At 41.5% G+C, this 21473-nt stretch overlaps 1 protein-coding gene across 5 annotated transcripts in view; it reads right to left on the reverse strand.

Annotated features, from left to right (window-relative positions):
* LOC135047996 (arylsulfatase H-like) overlaps positions 1–21473 on the reverse strand; it is a 450445-nt gene that overhangs the window by 416724 nt on the left and 12248 nt on the right. Inside the window, exon 1 of one of the 5 annotated variants that reach the window (XM_063955493.1) lies at positions 6742–6849. The exons of the other annotated variants lie outside the window; for them this stretch is intronic. The gene's annotated coding sequence lies outside the window, so the exon portion shown is untranslated. Of the gene's footprint in view, positions 1–6741; positions 6850–21473 lie in introns of those variants that run through there. 5 annotated transcript variants of the gene reach the window in all.

Below are 21473 nucleotides of genomic sequence, written 5' to 3' on the forward strand. Positions count from 1 at the left end.
AGTTTAAATTCTATGTACATCCAAGGCATAGTAATGGTGCATCCCCAGGGCCCTTTCGCTACTGCTCGCAACCCATATTTATGTCCCTGTGTACTGATCCCGCCTACTATGATGTATGCTCCACCTACCATTGATTTGGTGTCATCCACATGGGGGCACTTCTAAAAAAAAATTCCAGGGCCACTTTTAGTTCCCAATCTACCCCTGCCAGGGGCAGATTGGCCATAGGGCTTGCCATGAAGATTCCTGGTAGACTGATGTCTGTGGGGCCTGTTTTGTGTGTTGTCATGTGGCCCCACCCCCCACATAACAGGCAGCTCACTGCACTCAGTACACTGCATTGTCTCCATTCATTCTGTTATTCCAACTCTGCAGTACAGCAAATCTGACATCCAGTAATGCTGCCATGGCTGCAATGTATGTTATACCTGTTGTGCTGCCCATGTTGGGCCACTTCTACAAAATTTTACAGTCACTTTTAGTTCCCAATCCGCGCCTAGTCTGCAGCAACAGATGCAAGGAAGGCAGCATTTGTGTACAATCAGGCCGTATGAGATCACGCCCCCTCAACACACCCTACCCCCTCATCAGACCACACCCCCATTAGGGCTGCTTTAATAAATTTCCCAGGCTGGTTTTCCATTCCAATCCGCCCCTGCGTATGGCTAATGACAGAGCGTCTGGACCTAGATACAGTACATATGGCTCATGATTAAAACCGAATGAGCTAGATACCTGTTATTGATTGATTGATTGATTGATTGATTGATTGATTGATTGATTAATTGATTGATTAAACAACTCTAATTAAAATTAAAAAAATCATGTTTGGGATCAGATGAGACTTAATAAACTGGGTACCCACTGCTTACTGCAATGGGACATTAGCCCACTAGGCTATTTTGTCTCTGAATGTTGGTGGGATGTTCTTTCTATACTTCTCCCTTATATTGGAGTCCGTTGTAGCTGCAACATTTAGTTATCTATGTGTATTTGCTATGAACAAAAGAATTTAGACCTGCCACTGATTAATGAATTGTTTACTACCGATTATTTATTTATCTGTAAGTGTTGTTTTATTGTTTATTGAGTGATATCCACTGAATTTTTGTATTATGGGGTTATTCAGGTTTGTTAGCAAACCAAAAAAATCACACGAATGGGCAAAACCATGTTGCACTGCAGGGTGGGCAGATGTAACATGTGCAGAGAGAGTTAGATTTGGGTGGGTTATATTGTTTTGTGCAGGGTAAATACTGGCTGCTTTTTTTTTTACACTGCAATTTAGATTTCAGGTTGCCCCACCTCTAGTGCAACATGTTTTTGTCAATTAATGGTTTGCTAACAAACCTGAAGAAGGCTCATTGGCCCTCATTCCGAGTTGATCGCTCGCTGCCGTTTTTCGCAGCATAGCAATCAGGCTAAAAATCGGCTTGTCTGCGCATGCGTATGGGCCGCAGGGCGCACGCGCCAAGTAATTTCACACAAAACTAAGCAATTTTACACAGGGGCGAGAGACGCTTTTCAGTTGCTCTGCTGATCGGTGTGTGATTGACAGGAAGTGGGTGTTTCTGGGCGGAAACAGACCGTCTTCCGGGAGTGTGCTTAAAAACGCAGGCGTGTCATGCTAAAACGCAGAAGTGGCTGGTGAAACAGGGGAGTGGCTGGCCGAATGCAGGGCGTGTTTGTGACGTCAAAACAGGAACCAAACAGTCTGCAGTGATCGCAATCTAGGAGTAGGTCTTGAGCTACTCAGAAACTGCAGAAAAAGATTTTCGAGCAATTCTGCTAATCTTTCGTTCGCACTTCTGCTAAGCTAAGATACACTCCCAGAGGGCGGTGGCTTAGCGTTTGCACTGCTGCTAAAAGCAGCTAGCGAGCGATCAACTTGGAATGAGGGCCATTGGGCCTAATTCAGAGTTGATCGCAGCAGCAAATGTGTTAGTAGTTGGGCAAACCCATGTGCACTGCAGTGGTGCGGATATAACACGTGCAGAGAGAGTTAGATTTGGGTGGGGTGTGCTCAAACTGAAATCTAAATTGCAGTGTAAAAATAAAGCAGCCAGTATTTACCCTGCATAGAAACAAAATAACACACCCAAATCTAACTCTCTCTGCACATGTTACATCTGCCCCCCTTGCATTGCACATGGTTTTGCCCAACTGCTAACATTTGCTGCTGCAATCAATTCTGAATTACCCCCATTGTCTGTTAATGTGCTTGAGCACACATGGTGCTAATTTCGCATCTGTAAGTGATTTTTCTGATCACAATATCAAGTGGTCAATGGATAGAGGAATAAAAATGGCTCATGGCAGCCCCGCCACCACCAACCTCTGATGAAACTTTCCCCTCATATAGGCTAAGAAACCGGTCAGGACGTTTATCCTCCAAGGATTTCTGATGTTTAAATCCGTTCCTGAAGTATTTGTGATCTGTGATCTCACTGCATAGCCAGCTCACTGGGACTGCTGTAGCTGCGGGACTCAGCAATGCTGTGTTATGAACAGAGGCTAAGAGTGGATTCGTTCACCCCTCCACTCACTCCGGCTAGTAGCGGCTCAGAAAACAGGTTGAGCATAGCGCCAGGACCTCTAAGTGTGTGGCCCGCCGCACTCCTTCCCTACATTAATAACAAGTTGCAACGGCTAAAAGCGGTACAGAGAATAGGAGGTCAAGCATAGTGCCGGAACCTCTAAATGTGTGGCCCATCGCATTCCCTCCCTTCGCTAATAACAAATTGTTCATACAGGTTGAGCGCTCTCCATCTTGCTATGCTTAATTGCTGCTTGATACAAATTATCTGCATGAATTGACTAAATATCAGCACTTCTCATCAGTGTTTTTAGAAATTTGGCAGTGTGATATCTTAATGTTACTTTAAAAGGGGAATGAGGACATAAGTGTCTGATTTTAATGCACAGACTATTTTTTCTCCCCCTTTTTTAAGAGCCCATTAATTAATTATCTTTTGATGCTCATTATACTATTACAGGTATATTTATAAATTGTTCATATATTTTTCTTTTAACCCTTCTCTGCTGATGCTGGGTCTGTGAGATCCAGCCATTCTAATTGGTGTTCTATCTGGTCGAATTTCAGAGAAGAAGCGATAAACTTTCCAGTACCTTCGTATCGTGTTTTTTACTGTCCGTTGACAGATAAAGCATAATGATGTTCTAGTCGCGATTGCTGCAACAGCCCTTCCTTTGTCTGCCGGGTCTGAGAGACCCAGCATCAGTACTCAAGTAACTCTTGAGTGCTTGAGTGCCTGTAGTCACTGCTGTAGGGAGAAATTGCCACCGCCAGGAAAACAAGGAAGATGCAGCAACAAGGATAGAAAAACACAATCTTACTGTGAAATATTTATTCATTTTCTTTGTATGAAGCAAGCAAAATGTATGTGTGAGAAATACTTTACTTCATAAATACTGCACAGGAAATGTAATAAATAATAATAATGTTTTCTGGGTGAATTAATAAACCAATTAATAGTTGGAGTTTAACAAGGGGTTTCTATTTCCATTCCTGTTGTTATTCCTGCTCAGTAGGGGCAATTCAGACCTGATCGTAGCAACAAATTTGTTAGCAGTTGGGCAAAACCATGTGCACTGCAGGGGGGGCAGATATAACATGTGCAGAGAGCAAGTTAGATTTGGATGGGGTGTGTTCAAACTGAAATCTAAATTACAGTGTAAAAATAAAGCAGGCAGTATTTACTCTGCACAGAAACAAAATAACCCACCCAAATCTAACTCTCTCTCTGCAAATGTTATATCTGCCACACCTGCAGTGCACATGGGGGGTAATTCAGATCTGATCGCAGCAGCAAATTTGTTAGCAAATGGGCAAAACCATGTGCACTGCAGCGGGGGCACATACAACATGTGCAGAGAGAGTTAGATTTGGGTGGGTTATATTGTTTCTGTGCAGGGTAAATACTGGCTGCTTTATTTTTACACTGCAATTTAGATTTCAGTGTAAACACACCCCACCCAAATCTAACTCTCTCTGCACATGTTATATCTGCCCCCCCCCCCCCCGCAGTGCACGTGGTTTTGCCCACCTGCTAACACATTTGCTGCTACGATCAGGTCTGAATTACCCCCAGTAACCATAGTATTCCTGAAACAATGCAGACCCAGTGTCAGTGTTCGTGTCACAAAATTTGGCATCACAACTGGAGAGTTAATAAAATTATATATTAATTGTGCTCCCTTGGTGGAACCTTACTTGATTATAATAGAATAGTTTAGGCAGGAAAACTCGAGGAAAGAGCAGGAGTCTATTCTACTACATATACACTAACATTCTGAAAGCAAAACAATGAGCTCCTTAAATTGTATAATGAATTCAGACAACCGTATCTGCCACCCTCCCAATTAAAAGTCAGTGCCTGAAACCCAATCTCTTACTTACTAGAAATCGAACGCCCAGATGCTCCCCTTTTTAAAGGGTTGAGGGGGTGCCACTGCCATCAGTGGCGGCTCCAGGGGTGGGATTGCAGCACAGGCCAAAGTCCAAATAGGGGAGCCACACTGACTGGCAGTTAGTCAGTTTGGGATGATATTTGGTGGCAGTTGCTGCGGCTCCCCTATTTGAAAGTCCCACTTCTGGAGCTGTCACTGGGTGCTATGCATCTACTGTGAATATAGGGTCTGCCTGCACTTGCCGTGCTGCTGTGAAGCAGTTCTGGTCCCATGTGTGACATACTGGCATTCATAATAGTGTACAGTGGATGGAGAAACAAAGTGACTGTCATACAGCACAGAGAGGATCCCATATCACAGAGAAAGCTTCCCAATGACAATAATGCAGCACAGACAAAATCCTAGTGACTGCCATACAGCACAGAGAGGATCCCATATCACAGAGAAAGCTTCCCAATGACAATAATGCAGCACAGACATAATCCTAGTGACTGCCATACAGCACAGAGAGGATCCCATATCACACAGAAAGCTTCCCAATGACAATAATGCAGCACAGATAAAATCCTAGTGACTGCCATACAGCACAGATAGAATCACAGTTGCCACCATAGAGCACAGTCTGTATCGCAGTCACCGCTCAGACAGAACTGCAGACATAGAAACATAGAATTTGACGGCAGATAAGAACCACTGGGCCCATCTAGTCTGCCCCTTTTACTTTTTATCCTTTAGGTAATCTCAACCCTTTTTGAACCTTAATTCTTTGTAAGGATATTCATATGCCTATCCCAGACATTACATATAGATAGCATAGACAGATTTGTAGTTACTGCCATCCACCACAGAGAGAATCGCAGGCACAGCATCCAGCACAGACAGATTCTCAGTCGTTGCCATCCACCACAGACAAAATTGCAGACAGAGCATCCAGACAGACACCACATCCAGCACAGACCCATTCACAGTTATTGCAATCCAGTCAACGCCAAACAGGTAGAATCCCAGTCACCACCACAGGCATTATTGCGCCAGCACTGTGATACAGTCACATCTGATCTGCCCAGGTCTACTCTGGGAACTCTCAGTGTGGGGAACTGTCAGTGAGAGTCTTAGGCTCTTATAGATCAGAGGAAAAGAATTGATCCTGCACCGATCTGTTCAATATACACCAATCATTTAAGCCAGAAGTGGATAATATTTCTAGGTATCAAATGTTCCTGTTCATCCATGTGGCGGTGCGCCCGGAGTCAAAATGAAAGGGCAAATGTACGAGGGAAAGAGAAAGTGTGACTCTTGTTTGGGTGCACTCTTAATATGTCTTAGTGACTACTGATACATTATGTGCCTAAAAAATTAATTGAATCTTTATTTCTGCTCTTAATATAAGTGAAAACTTAACACAAACAAATAAGTTGGAATAACCATGAACACACATTAGACTTAGACGTATGGGAGATCTGTCCTAAAAAATAGGAAATGTTCTGATCTTAATTATACTTAGATAATTGCATACTGGAAGATAGCTACATGCCACGCTGCTTCCGTCTGCCCAAGATCAGAACAAACAGTGTTTGTATTAATGAAGCCCTCAATTGGGTTAGTTTGTGAAAGGGAAAACCCACACACTGAATGGTAGCCCTGGTGGTTGACCACTGTCAGGGATTGGGAAAAAGGAGTAGAGCGGGGATAGAATTTAGGTCCAAACAATGTAATAGGAATAAGTATAAGTGTTGATCCTGCTGTTGGTGTTATTTGTCAAAGTCTAAGTCTAATGTGTGTTCATGGGTATTCCAACTTATTTGTTTGTGTTAAGTTTTCACTTATTTTAAGAGCAGAAATAAAGATTCAATGATTTTTTTAGGCACATAATGTATCAGTAGTCACTAAGACATATTAAGAGTGCACCCAAACAAGAGTCACACTTTCTCTTTCCCTCGTACATTTGCTCTTATAGATCAGAGACAGTCAGGTACCGTAGCTGCAACATACACTGACCCGCCTCACTGACAATCTTTGCAGTCTGTTTTCCCCACTCAGAAAGACCTTTGGGTACAATATTTTCCCATTGGCCCAATCTCCTGTGCTGTTTATCTCCGAGTTACGCAGCCGCTGTGTCCTAGCTGCTGCGCTGCTGAATCTATTTACTGCATCTGGCGAAGATGCTAAATAAATGAAGTTAATGAACTACATTTTATTTCATGATAGTGCATATTAGTTTATTGGTTTGTATGTTAATGCATCATGTCTGTAATCTTTTTATGTGATATCTAAACCGTAACCAAAATATAACAGGTATTATGTACTTACAAGATGTGCAAAGAAATTCCGTCTACTTTGTACAGCTGCTGCTCTGGACTGGCATGCGTTTCATACTAGCTCTACTGTGTGTGTTTACGCCTGTCCTAAGGAGAATTATTTCTTATCAAATAACCAGAACAGTAATTAATTACATTTTGGTAGCAATCCAAGAGGTCAAAGATAAGTTCTCCTGGTTGTTATTTTTTTACAGATTGTTTAAATATTGGACAGCATGTCTGCCTTTTGCAGTGAAATAGCTTACCATTTAAAACACAAATAGCTTATTTGTGAGGGATGTAGTTATGTGACCAGCGGTCAGGAGACCGAATGTCATAATACCGACCCCTACATCCCGCCCGCTCGAAATCCCGGCAGTCAGCATGCCGACTAACAGGGACTATTCCCACTCGTGAGTACAGTTACATGCTGAATATGGGCTGCTTCCCTGTGTACATTGCAATAATACAGTTACACACTGAATATGGGCTGGTTCCCTGTGTACATTGCAATAATACAGTTACAGTACACGCTGAATATGGGCTGGTTCCCTGTGTACATTGCAATAATACAGTTACACGCTGAATATGGGCTGGTTCCCTGTGTAGATTGCAATAATACAGTTAGACGCTGAATATGGGCTGGTTCCCTGTGTACATTGCAATAATACAGTTACACGCTGAATATGGGCTGGTTCCCTGTGTAGATTGCAATAATACAGTTACACGCTGAATATGGGCTGGTTCCCTGTGTACATTGCAATAATACAGTTACACGCTGAATATGGGCTGGTTCCCTGTGTAGATTGCAATAATACAGTTAGACGCTGAATATGGGCTGGTTCCCTGTGTACATTGCAATAATACAGTTACACGCTGAATATGGGCTGGTTCCCTGTGTAGATTGCAATAATACAGTTAGACGCTGAATATGGGCTGGTTCCCTGTGTACATTGCAATAATACAGTTACACGCTGAATATGGGCTGGTTCCCTGTGTAGATTGCAATAATACAGTTAGACGCTGAATATGAGCTGGTTCCCTGTGTACATTGCAATAATACAGTTACACGCTGAATATGGGCTGGTTCCCTGTGTAGATTGCAATAATACAGTTAGACGCTGAATATGGGCTGGTTCCCTGTGTACATTGCAATAATACAGTTACACGCTGAATATGGGCTGGTTCCCTGTGTAGATTGCATTAATACAGTTACACGCTGAATATGGGCTGGTTCCCTGTGTACATTGCAATAATACAGTTACACGCTGAATATGGGCTGGTTCCCTGTGTACATTGCAATAATACAGTTACACGCTGAATATGGGCTGGTTCCCTGTGTACATTGCAATAATACAGTTACACGCTGAATATGGGCTGGTTCCCTGTGTACATTGCAATAATACAGTTACACGCTGAATATGGGCTGGTTCCCTGTGTAGATTGCAATAATACAGTTAGACGCTGAATATGGGCTGGTTCCCTGTGTACATTGCAATAATACAGTTACACGCTGAATATGGGCTGGTTCCCTGTGTAGATTGCAATAATACAGTTAGACGCTGAATATGGGCTGGTTCCCTGTGTACATTGCAATAATACAGTTACACGCTGAATATGGGCTGGTTCCCTGTGTAGATTGCAATAATACAGTTAGACGCTGAATATGAGCTGGTTCCCTGTGTACATTGCAATAATACAGTTACACGCTGAATATGGGCTGGTTCCCTGTGTAGATTGCAATAATACAGTTAGACGCTGAATATGAGCTGGTTCCCTGTGTACATTGCAATAATACAGTTACACGCTGAATATGGGCTGGTTCCCTGTGTAGATTGCATTAATACAGTTACACGCTGAATATGGGCTGGTTCCCTAAGTAGCTTGCAATAATACAGTTAGACGCTGAATATGGGCTGGTTCCCTGTGTAGATTGCATTAATACAGTTACACACTGAATATGGGCTGGTTCCCTGTGTAGATTGCATTAATACAGTTACACGCTGAATATGGGCTGGTTCCCTAAATACTGTAGATTGCAATAATACAGTTAGACCAGTGGTTTCCAAACTTCTTTGAATCACGGCGTCCTAGAATATCAGAATTTTTTACACGGCACCCCTAGGCCAAAAATTTCTTATTGAGAAATTTAGAAAGAAATATTACATTAAGTAGATCGCGTTTATATGTCATCCTTAGGCTTAGTTGAGTGGTGAGGGACAATATTTGCTTCTGTTTGTCCCCATATTTTATGACTGACAGCTACTAGCACTAGTTTTGCCTATCATATTGACCATAAATAATTTGAATTTGTCCTGGACCACCAATCCAAGGCACCCCTGCAAGTGTCTCGAGGCACCCCAAGGAGCCACGGCACACAGTTTGGGAACCACTGAGTTAGACTGTGAATATGGGCTACCCTAAGTAGATTGCAATAATACAGTTAGACGCTGAACATGGGTTGGTTCCCTATGTAGACTGCAATCAGACAGTTAGACGCTGAATATGGGCTGGTTCCCTGTGTACATTGCAATAATACAGTTAGACGCTGAATATGGGCTGGTCCCTAAGTAGATTGCAATAATACAGTTAGACGCTGAATATGGGCTGGTTCCTTGTGTAGATTGTAATAACACCATTCTGAAGGTAATTAGCTGCCTGACTTCAACTTGGCTAACAGTTCAGTCAGAGTTTAGAGAAACAGGCTTACATGAGACAATTGAAGTCTTTCAGATACTGCACTAATATTAGGAGGTATGTGCTGCGCAGATGCAGTCATTTAAGTAGTTTTATTTCAGCAGAATGACTGTCCCTCACAGGGTTAACCTGAATTTCCCTATTCATTGACAGGGAATTTGTGCTGATTTAACAGAAACTGAGGGGAGATGTAAAGAGGGGCTTTGCTGTGATGAATGAGCCATTCAATACCAGATCCGGGGGAGTCCCGGGGAGATGTACTAAACAGTGAAAAGAATGGAGAAGTTGTTCTGTATCATTTATAGTATACAAATTATAAATGTTAATTCAATGCTGATTGGTTGCCATGGGCAACTTCTCTACTGGCTTACTTCTCCACACTTTTGCCTACTTAGTACATCTCCCTCTAAAGGACAACTTCAACTGGCTCTTTCCCTCTCTGCTGCCTCCCTGTCACTCTCTCTGTGGGAGGGGATAAGAGACAGGTGGCCCCCTGAATCCCCTCTCCTGGAGACGGGTTGAATCCACCCTCGTCCAGACTCTTCCCAGAATCCCTCTGGTTCCTGTTTCAGATACCGGGGATCTCTGGTATCATTCACACCTTAGCCAGGACACCACCATTGCTGCCCTTCCTCTCATGTATTGCCTGTCACCTTTGCTGCCCTAATTTCAACTTCTTTTTGTAGCACGTGCCGCCAGCCTTCCGGTCCGATCACGGCTTAAATCATGTCAAGTGCAGGGGGAGAAGTGATTACAAGTACATGGTGGAGAAGAGGGGGGCAGTAGAAATGCACACAGACTCCCCTCTCCTTATGAAATTTCCTTTATACTGAGCTCTTCACACAGTAACTGGGGCTCACTGGGTACCAGCCTGCCCATTTAAGTAAAATGGCTCTTCTTGAGAGCAACTATTACTTTCTAATTACATTCTAAGGTCCAGATTTATCAAGCTTTGGAGCGTGATAAATTGCATGCTGATAAAGTATCAACAATCAGCTCCTGTCATTTTTCAAACACAGGGGCAGATGTAAAAACTTGCGCTATGTGCTTTTTGCACATAGCACACGCTATGCGCATGGGGCCGCTTTGTCTGGGGCGATTTGCATATACCTATTTGCTGGCCCCCTGATCTATTAACGGCAGCACTGTCACTTGCCACTCGTTATGTCCCCTCTCCCACTGCGCCAGGTCAGGGCTGGCGCTGCAGTACTGTTGCTGCTTTCATGTGTTGTTGTTGTTGTTTTTTTAATTAAACTTTATTGCACATGGACATTCTTTTGCTGGTCCACCCAGCCTTATTGCGCATGCGCCGGGGGCCTCCGGCGGCGTAGGCAGGAAGCAGGGGAGAAGGGCGCATGCTCACATCTGCGGCGCCGATCCCAGTCGAGCCGATGTGGAAGGAGCGCTATCGCGGGACAGGTGAGATAACGCCCTCCCACATCGGCAGCCAGTCATATAATACATTGTGGCGGCGTGAGGGGGCGTATCACCATGATAATGTTAGGACATTTTTCATACATCACCCTCAATGTCTGTAACATGGCAGTTAGGAGCTGGTTGGATGGTACTTTGGGGTCTATTCATGAAGCAGTGAAAATTGTGGAGAAGTGAGCCAGTGGAGAAGTTGCCCATGGCAACCAATCAGCATTAAAGTAACATTTTTGATAATTTGCATACTATACAATTGTACGGAGCAACTGATTGGTTGCCATGCGCAACTTCTCCACAGGTTTACTTCTTCACAGTTTTCACTGCTTCATGAATAGACCCCTTTGTCACCATGCTATTTATCACTGTTCAAAGCTTGATAAATGTGAGCCTAACTATGCAATACAGGTTCTAAATCCATTTAGGGTATTACATCTGCACTTTTGGCGGGAATGAGAGAACCTGGCCAGTGTTTGTGACCTATCGGGTGCGCAGAGCCTAGGTGGCCATTGGTGGCAGTTGTTTTTGGCTCTGTATCTGGTCTGTTATACTCAGGAGCTCAGGGCCAGTGTGCCAACTCCCTTTTGAATGAGCATATCCCCCCTTCTGTGGATTTTTGCTCTCTGGGCCTAATTTAGAGTTGTACGCTGTGTCGCTGTCATCGCAATTGAGACATTATCGTCAGACTGCGCATGCGCTGTGATCGCACTGTGCATGTGTTAAGGTGCCTTTGGGATTCCACTTGCAGTGCGGAATTCTTTGCAGAGTGATTTACAGGAAGTGATCGCTTGGGGGTGGTAACAAAAATGGTATCCGGTCAGATGGTCGACAATGTTAAGGTCGACACTCATTAGGTCGACCACTATTTCGTTGACATGGACTAATGGTTGACACATGAAAATGGTTGACACATGAAAAGGTCAAAACATGAAAAGATCGACATGAGTTTTTCAATTTTTTTTCTTTTTGGGAACTTTTTCATACTTTACGATCCACGTGGACTACGATTGGGAATGGTAACCTGTGCCGAGTGCAGCGAGGCACCTTGCCCGGACGCAGTACACTAATTGGGGTTCCCCATCACTTTATGCAGAAAACGACACCAAAAAACGGTAAAAAAAATCATGTCGATCGTTCATGTGTCGACCATTTTCATGTGTCGACCGTTAGTCCATGTCGACCATGTCAATGTCGACCAATAGTGGTCAACCTAATGAGTGTCGAACTTAACATTGTCGACCATTATTACCGGAACCAACAAAAAGGCAGGCGTGGCATTTTCCGGGTGTGTATCTGACGTCAGCCAATCTGCATAGCTATAGAGCTACTCAAGAAGTCAATGTTCCCCGTTGCTGCGTAGAGCTGTGAATGTGTATGCAGTTGCAAATGGGCTTGTTATCACTCCAGTGGGTTTTCATTTCTGGGTTGCAGCTTCACTTGCAAACATTAGCAGTTCCATAGCTTAGAAAATCGCAATTGCATTTACGTAGAACTCTAAATTAGGTCCTCTGCAAATAAGGCAACCATACGGATGCATGTAGGGGGTGCAATCTAGCTCTATTGTAGATCTTTCTGATGGGTTTTACCTGTAAATTGGGATTTGTGAAGCTCTCTGCATCAGCACATAGTGGTGGGAAATACCTTTTTGGGTTGACACCTCTGCTGATGACTTGAAATATCCCTTGTCGGGGAGTAGGCACGCACACTCAATTTTAGGGGCAACTAATTCCATTGGCAAGTCAATATTTCAAAGAGTTTTTGGATCTTGCAGTTCTTCAACAGTCTGGTTGGCCCAGTTGATTTGGCAGCTGCTGTTTATTGCTGTTGAACTTCTAACTTTGGACCTGTTCTAGCCCAGAATCTAATGTATTTTTTTACCAGATCTTGATGATGAGTATTGGATAACATCTTTGTGTTGCATTGCTTGCATCCCAGGATCCAGAAACAGGTTAGGTATGGCAAGTATGAAGGTATATTTGCTTTAATAGATAAGTTGAAGCTACTTGGAGACATGCACTGCCGAAGCATATCAATGTGATCATATAGTTATATTGGATCCATGGTATGTATTGTATCATTCTTGTAATTGTCGTATGACAAAGATTTTTAAGGGGAAGAGGGTGGCATGGTTTTGATAGATTTTGAATGCAAGAAGGTGAAGGGTTAGCTGGAAACAGGGGTGCCAAAATGTTTGGAAGTTGGGGGGTGCAGAAAAAATTACATATTGGCACTCCACCCATCCCCCCTCTCCCCCCCTCCCAAATGCTGGAGGGGCACTTACCTCCGGATCCCCGTGGTGACTTCTCCTTTAAAAAGTCTGCCACCACAGTGTGCTACTGTATGCCCATGCTCTGTCCTAGCCTGCTCTTCACAGATACATTACTTTTAAAGGAGAAGTTACCACGGGGATCTGGAGGTAAGCACTCCCCAGTGCCTGCGCATTTGTCATATTTGCGGGGGGGGGGGGGGGCGCTCTGGCCAGAAGAGGTTCATGTGTGGCCCCTTTGCACCTCCAATTGCAGATTTGGTTTCAATTCAGGCTTTGTTCTCTCAACTCAAAGACCTTATTGTACAATTGTCTTGGTATTGAAATGTATAATTTGGACTGTTTGGCCTCCAAGATGGTGAAGCTGTGTCTGCACCTGTGAAATATGTAATATGTAATTTACTGGGTGCAGTCTGTGTAGTATACACATAATATATAATATAACCTCCAGCTATGTAAAATATTAAATATGAAATATTCCAGCATTGCTCAGTCTATTATTGCCATTAATATTAATGACACTTATATTAAATGAAAAGTTTTGCAAATAACACACCACACCTTTGGCATTATAATACTGTTAATATCTGACAGCTCTGCCATTGAAAGGCTGCGTTTTTCGAGTAGTGACATTTCAGGAATCGGAGCATGTAATCTGTGCTCACTGTACTGGTCAGTGGTAAGCACTGCAATCAGATCCCAAATGGCTGCAGCCTGTCAATCAAGCTGCAACAAACAAGACACTGCGACCAGTGCCGCAGCACAACTGTGACACATGCACTGTGGCTTCAGTGCATGCACAATCCCATAAACATTGGTCATTAGTGACCGATTCGGGATTGCTTATGGGGCTGAATCAGGCCCATAGCTCAATTGGATGTCATGGTCTTGTTTAGGTGTTCTTCTTGTGAGTGTGAACGCACTTCTGACCAGTGGATTAAGTGGCTTGTTTAGCAACACTGTCAGTTTCCATTAATACACAAGACACTCTGCTGTTCTTGGCTAGTATTTTTGAACAATGCTGAATTGTACATTCTGTGGTTTACCTATTAACCTTACCCTGTATATCTGGAAGATAGAGTATATCATTCACAATAGTTTAGCAATTTCTTACAGAACTAGTGAAAGAGCTCGGACAGATTTGGGGAATTCCTATTGACAGATTCCCATTTACAATGATCTCCTATTTTTAAATAAAATAGTTGTCTATGGTTTGAAGTCTGTTAGTCACCCAATGGGGGTAATTCTGAGTTGATCGCAGCATCAAATTTGTTAGCAGTTGGGCAAAACCATGTGCACTGCAGGGGGGTCAGATATAACATGTGCAGAGAGAGTTAGATTTGGGTGGGTTATTTTGTTTCTGTGCAGGGTAAATACTGGCTGCTTTATTTTTACACTGCAATTTAGATTTCAGTTTGAACACGCCCCACCCAAATCTAACTCTCTCTGCACATGTTATATCTGCCACACCTGCAGCGCAAATGGTTTTGTCCAATTGCTAACAAATTTGGTGCTGCGATCAGCTCGGAATTACCCCCAATATCTACAAAAACAGCGCTGTGGAATCTCCATTTTTAATCTAACATTGTGTAAGGATTATTATCATATACATATTAGGATGCTACTGTAGGTAACTATTGATGATTCAGAATTTGTTTCTTTACATACTTTGATCATTTTAAAAAAATCAACAATTGTGGGGACATTTTTGAAAAAATAAATATTTTTATACATTTAAGCAGTGGTAGCAGCAGGGGCAGGCTTAAAGATTGCCCATGACAGCTAGTTTGGAGGGGGAGAGAGCAGGGGGAAGCGGGGCTGGTGCAGTGCAATCAGCAGCTCAAACTGGTGGGCAGAAAGGTTGCTTCCCTGATCCCCCTGAGCTCAGGCTGAAGGAAGACTGTCTTCCTGCATCCTTTGGTGAGTGATTATTTTAGGATACCCCCCCATCCCCATCCCCTTTGAATCTTGGTTGTGAAGAGTGTTAAGAGAGGGCTGAGGAGACTTTGCCATTGGTAACTGAGGTGTCGGCTGGGTGGGTCTGAGACCAGCATATACTGATGCAACCAAGTCTGGGAAATCTCAGCCTGGCATGGCTACGTCTGATACAACCATACCAGGCAAGTGGTTAATAAATTGAAGAGTTGGAAATACATACCTGCTCTCTATTCAACTACTATCCGAGCACAACAGTCATTTAGAATCAAGTAAATCCTGATGTTATATTACTAACTATGAATGATGACAAAATGATGGTTTATATTATACAAGGGTCCCCAGGGAAACAAATTACAAATAAAAGTTAATGACGTGCTATCGTTTTTCAGCCGCAAGAGCAGCTCTGATGTTTGGAGGTCAGGCACATGCACAGAGGTATCAGAATGCACAAAGACAGCTGACACATACAGACAACACGACAATATCATATTATGTTGCCACCTTATATGCAAACATGAAAATCATTTGTGCATGCATTTCATTTAACTTGATGTTAATGCATTCACAAGACGTTCTAATAGTTTTCAACACATTATTTTCTTAGTTCAATATTTTAGCAAGCAATCAGTGTTGTGATATTGTAAGTTATTAGATAACTACTAAATCAAATCTGCATTTTGTTTATTAGAAACATCCTTCCAGAATCTTAGTGATATTGGCTGCCAAGTTACCAAATCATTTCCACCTTTCTTGTAGCTAATAGGACAGGAATAAGACAGGCAGATATTATTTATGTCTATATTGCTTTTTTAGATTGGATTCCTTCAAAATAAATAAAAACATGTCAACAATTTAAACATTACACCAATAAAAGAGAAATGGTTTAATTTTCTAAGTTGTGACTTGCTCGGAAAACTGAGAGTAGGATAATAATAAATGATTAAAGACAACATACAATATAATACTAACAATTGCAATTGATAACAGTTTTTAACTGTTCAATAGTAAAACATTTGCTAGGTAATATATTTCATGAAACTTTGAGGTGGATTACAGTGTTATTAAAGCCAGGAGGGTTCAAGATTTTTCCTACTTACAGTAATTCACTTTCAGATTATTTCAAGTGTTGCAGAATATACATTTATTTTAACTTTCTTTAACGGATGTTGCACTAAACAGTAACTATGATTATAAATCACGTGTGCCTATCGTATATGATCAGAAAAGTGCTTTCATTTAAGTAGTTTAGTATATTTACAGGTAAAACTCAGAAAATTAGAATATCATGCAAACGTTCATTTATTTCAGTTATTCATTTTCCAGCAGGACTTGGCACCTGCCCACACTGCCTAAAGTACCAAAACCTGGTTCAATGACCGTGGGATTACTGTGCTGGATTGGCCAACAAACTCGCCTGATCTGAACCCCGTAGAGTATCTATGGGGCATTGCCAAGAGAAAGATGAGAGACTTGAGACCGAACAATACAAAAGAGCTGAAGTCCGCTATTGAAGCATCCTGGTCTTCCATAACACCTCAGCAGGCCACAGGCTGATGGAATCCATGCCACGCCACATTGAGGCAGTAATTCATGCAAAGGGGCCCAAACCAAGTACTGAGTACATATGCATGATTATACTTTTCAGAGGGCCGATATTTCTGTATTTAAAATCCTTTTTTTATTGATTTTATGTAATATTCTAATTTTCTGAGATTTTGGATTTGGGTGTTTTCTTAAACTATAAGCCACAATCATCAAAATTATAACAAATAAAGTCTTGAAATATCCCACTTTGCATGTAATGAGTCTATATAATATATTAGTTTCACCTTTTAAGTTGAATTACTGAAATAAATGAACTTTTGCACAATATTCTAATTTTCTGAGTTTCACATGTAGTGTCTGTCATTTATCTAGCACAGTATATTAAATGGCAGTTAGAAACACGACCAGACCTTGGAGTGTACCTAACCTTCATCTGTCTATGCCCATTATGAGACAGATGTATTAAGCCAGCAGAAATGATAAAGCAGTGATAAGTGCAAGGTGATAATGCCCCAGCTAGACAGCTAACTGTCAATTTACATATTGGAGCTGATTGGCTGGTGCATTATCACCTTGCATTTATCACTGCTTTATCACTTCTCCAGGCTTAATACATCTGCCCGTATATTTGGAGATCTGTTACCGGACCTTGGTTTGTAATTCTAAACTGCCTCTGGCTTTTTGTTCATTATTTGACATTTTATCAGACCTTGGATTGTATCTGACCTGCTATCTGTCTGAGACTACAGTGTGCATCTACTGTTTGAGACTACCCTGCAGTTGCTGAAGTGTTCGCATTGATTTTCATCTACTGTGCCGCTACACCATCTAGATTGCAGATTAAACTACCACTATAAATGAAAACAGAAACAGATGTATTTAATTTATTATTATATTTATTTATTTATTATCCTTTATTTATATGGCGCCACAAGGGTTCCGCAGCGCCCAATTACAGAGTACATAAATAATCAAACAGGAAAACAGCAACTTACAGTTGATGACAGTATAGGACAAGTACAGGGTAAATAAACATAGTTACATCAGCAGATGACACTGGAATAAGTATCAGGTGGCAGAAGACTGCTCGAGTTGATGCAGTTGAAGATTATTAAAGTAAGAAAGTATAGGCACATGAGGGAAGAGGGCCCTGCTCGTGAGAGTTTACATTCTAAAGGGGATTATATACCTAAATGTTACATCTACTTGTGTATATTTACTTGTACTATTTATGTCCTATATTGTTAGTTTACTTATGGCCACAGCTTGTACTGGTTAAATATGTAGGCATTATTATTAATTATTTGGTGTCATTTTGACCGTATCTTGTATTCCCTTTATATTTTTTCTACTGCACTTTTACTGCACATTATAACTTCTTCACTAAAAATGTATCTGCTCAGAGTTATAAGAAACAAAAAAAATCATGTTTTAACTTTAGCTAATATTGAACCTGTTGTGGAACTGTAGAGGGACCATTTTTTTCTTTTTCTTTTTTAATGTATGATACATTGTATAACAATGCTAACCAGACTTCCAGTAAAGCTTGAATAACTATTCGGATGTTAGGCAGAAACACTGCCCTCCAGTGACCAAATTTGTAAATGACAGACAGTTTATTGCACTTCGAAATAAGCAAAATTGAAAAATGTGCACATTAGATTATTTGTCTCATTACACAGTTGGGGTTGGAATTACACGTTTCTTCCTGGAATTTATTCTGATATTGTGTACCTCTAACCCAATATAACTACAGAAGAGAACTACAAAATAGCAAAGAAATAGACGAACTTAGTTATCCAAACTGCAATATTCTATTTTGTAAAGTTCCTTTTAAAATACCAAATAATCCATTATAAAATGACATAACCAATTCCAAACATTTCACCATGTTATTGTCAGAAACACTGATTCAGATGTAAACAGAAGCAGCATTTATAATAAGTAATGTTTTTCTGTGTATAAATATTTATACTTCATTTTTATGTGTGAATGCGCTGTGCGGTAATTACATCTTGTCATTGTTCAAGATACAGTGCATCCAGAAAGAATTCACAGTGCTTCACTCTTTCCACATTTTGTTATGTTACAGCCTTATTCCAAAATAAAAATGAAATTCATTTTTTCCCCTCAACATTTCTACACACAATACCCCATAATGACAAAGTGAAAAAAAAATTTAAAAGATTTTTGCTAATTTATTAAACATAAAAAATTAAGAAATCACATGTACATAAGTATTCACACCCTTTGCTCAATACTTTGTTGCTGCACCTTTGGCAGAAATTACAGCCTAAAGTATTTTTTAATATGATGCCACAAGCTTGGCACACCTATCTTTGTGCAGTTTCGCCCATTCCTCTCTGCAGCACCTCTCAAGCTCCATCAGGTTGGATGGAAAGCGTCGGTGCACAGCCATTTTCAGATCTCTTCAGTGATGTTCAATCGGATTCAAGTCTTGACTCTGGATGGACCACTCAATGACATTCAGACAGTTGTCCTGAAGCCACTCCTTTGATATCTTGGCTGTGTGCTTATGGTCGTTGTCCTGCTGAAAGATGAACCATCGCCCCAATCTGAGGTCAAGAGCGCTCTAGAGCAGGTTTCATACAGGATGTCTCTGTACATTACAGCATTCATCTTTCCCTCTATTCTGACTAGTCTCCCAGTGCTTGTTGCTGAAAAACATCCCCACAGCATGATGCTGCCACCACCATGCTTCACTGTAGGGATGGTATTGGCCTGGTGATGAGCGGTGCCTGGTTTCCTCCAAACATGATGCCTGGCATTCACGCGAAAGAGTTCAATCTTTGTCTCATCAGACCAGATAATTTTGTTTCTCAAGGTCTGGGAGTCCTTCAGGTGCATTTTGGCAAACTCCAGGTGGGCTGCCATGTGCTTTTTACTAAGGAGTGGCTTCCATCTGGCCACTCTACAATACAGGCCTGATTGGTGGATTGCTGCAGAGATGGTTGTCCTTCTGGAATGTTCTCCTCTCTCTACAGAGGAATGCTGTAGCTCTGACAGAGTGATCATCGGGTTCTTGGTCACCTCCCTGACTAGGGCCCTTCTCCCCTGATCGCTCAGTTTAGACGGCCGGCCAGCTCTAGGAAGAGTCCTGGTGGTTCTGTACTTCTTCCATTTACGGATGATGGAGGACACTGTATTCATTGGGACCTTCAAAGAAGCAGATATTTTTCTGTACCCTTCCCCAGATTTGTGCCTCTAGAAAAACCTGTTTCGGAGATCTGCAGACAATTCCTTTGACTTCATGCTTTGTTTGTGCTCAGACATGCACTGCCAAGTCTGGGACCTTATATAGACAGGTGTGTGCCTTTCCAAATCAGATCAGTGGCAACAGGATGCACCTGAGCACAATTTTGAGCTTCATGGCAAAGGCTGTGAATACTTATATACATTTGATTTCTTAGTTTTTTATTTTTAATAAATTTGCAAAAATCTAAAAAAAAAAAAAAACTTTTTCACGTTGTCATTATGGGATATTGGGGGTAATTCAGAGTTGTTAGCAGTTGGGCAAACTATGTCCACTGCAGGTGTGGCAGATATAACATTTTCAGAGAGAGTTAGATTTGGGTGGGTTATTTTGTTTCTATGCAGGGTACATACTGGCTGCTTTATTTTTACACTGCAATTTAAATTTCAGATTTAACACACCACACCCAAATCTAACTCTCTCTGCACATGTTATATCTGCCACCCTGTAGTGCACTTGATTTTGCCCAACTGCTAACAAATATGCTGCTGCGATCAACTCTGAATTAGGCCCCTTGTGTGTAGAATGTTGAGTGAAAAAAAATTAATTCATTCCATTTTGGAATAAAGCTGTAACATAACAAAATGTGGAAAAAGTGAAGCACTGTGAATACTTTCCGGATGCACTGTACTTGTGCAACTGGGCAGGGCCTGACATGCGGTGCGGACTAGCCCTGTGCTGGGCGTCCCCCCGCATGTCAGGGAAGATTAAACTTAGCACATCTACGATCAGGTCTGAATTAGGCCCATGATGAGAGCAGCAGCCTGAACCATCCCACACCCCCAAAAAAGCTCAAAAGAAAATGTATTTAAAAATGTAACAAACAAGTGTTTAATTGTTAAAGGTATTGTTGTGTGAGGGGCAGTAAATACAAAAGCATTTTATTCTTGCAAAAATTAAAGTGGTTTCAATTGAGTATTGTTGTGTGAGGGGCGGTATCAGATATCTGAAAGCAAGTGGCAAAAAGATGCTGAGGACATTTGAATTGCATTAAAATGAACCAATTGTATTTGAATGATATTATGGGGTAGTGTCTGCTCTAAATTTCAAAGTTTTGCTATTGTACGTTCACTTGATAGGGGGCAAAGTAGAGTAGCAAAAACTTCAAGTACTGTAGCTTACTCTTATTGAGAAACATGGATCATCCTATAGAACAGAAGCACCCCAGTGCTAGAATTGGTAGTACTTTTTCAGCCTCTACTAATCAAAAAGACTTTCAATCCTCACAGTGGGGCAGATGTATTAACCTGGAGAAGGCATAAGGAAGTGATAAACCAGTGATAAAGCAGTGTTAAGTGCAAGGTGATAATGCACCAGCCAATCAGCTCCTAACTGTTAATTTACATATGGGAGCGGATTGGCTGGTGTGTTTATCACCTTGCATTTATCACTGGTTTATCACTTTCTTATGCCTTCTCCAAGTTAATACATCTGCCCCCATGTTTGACAATGTCAAATAAAAGATCAGCTCTTAATTAAAATATTAATGGACAAGTTACTCTTGATGAATGTGTTTGTTTGTTTGTTAAAAAGACAGAAAATAGTTAATGTCCATATGCAGTGGTTTAGGGCAAGGTGCACAAACTGTGGATTATGA

This window comes from Pseudophryne corroboree, chromosome 2 (genome assembly GCF_028390025.1).
Source record: "Pseudophryne corroboree isolate aPseCor3 chromosome 2, aPseCor3.hap2, whole genome shotgun sequence".
NCBI classification, from domain to species: domain Eukaryota; kingdom Metazoa; phylum Chordata; class Amphibia; order Anura; family Myobatrachidae; genus Pseudophryne; species Pseudophryne corroboree.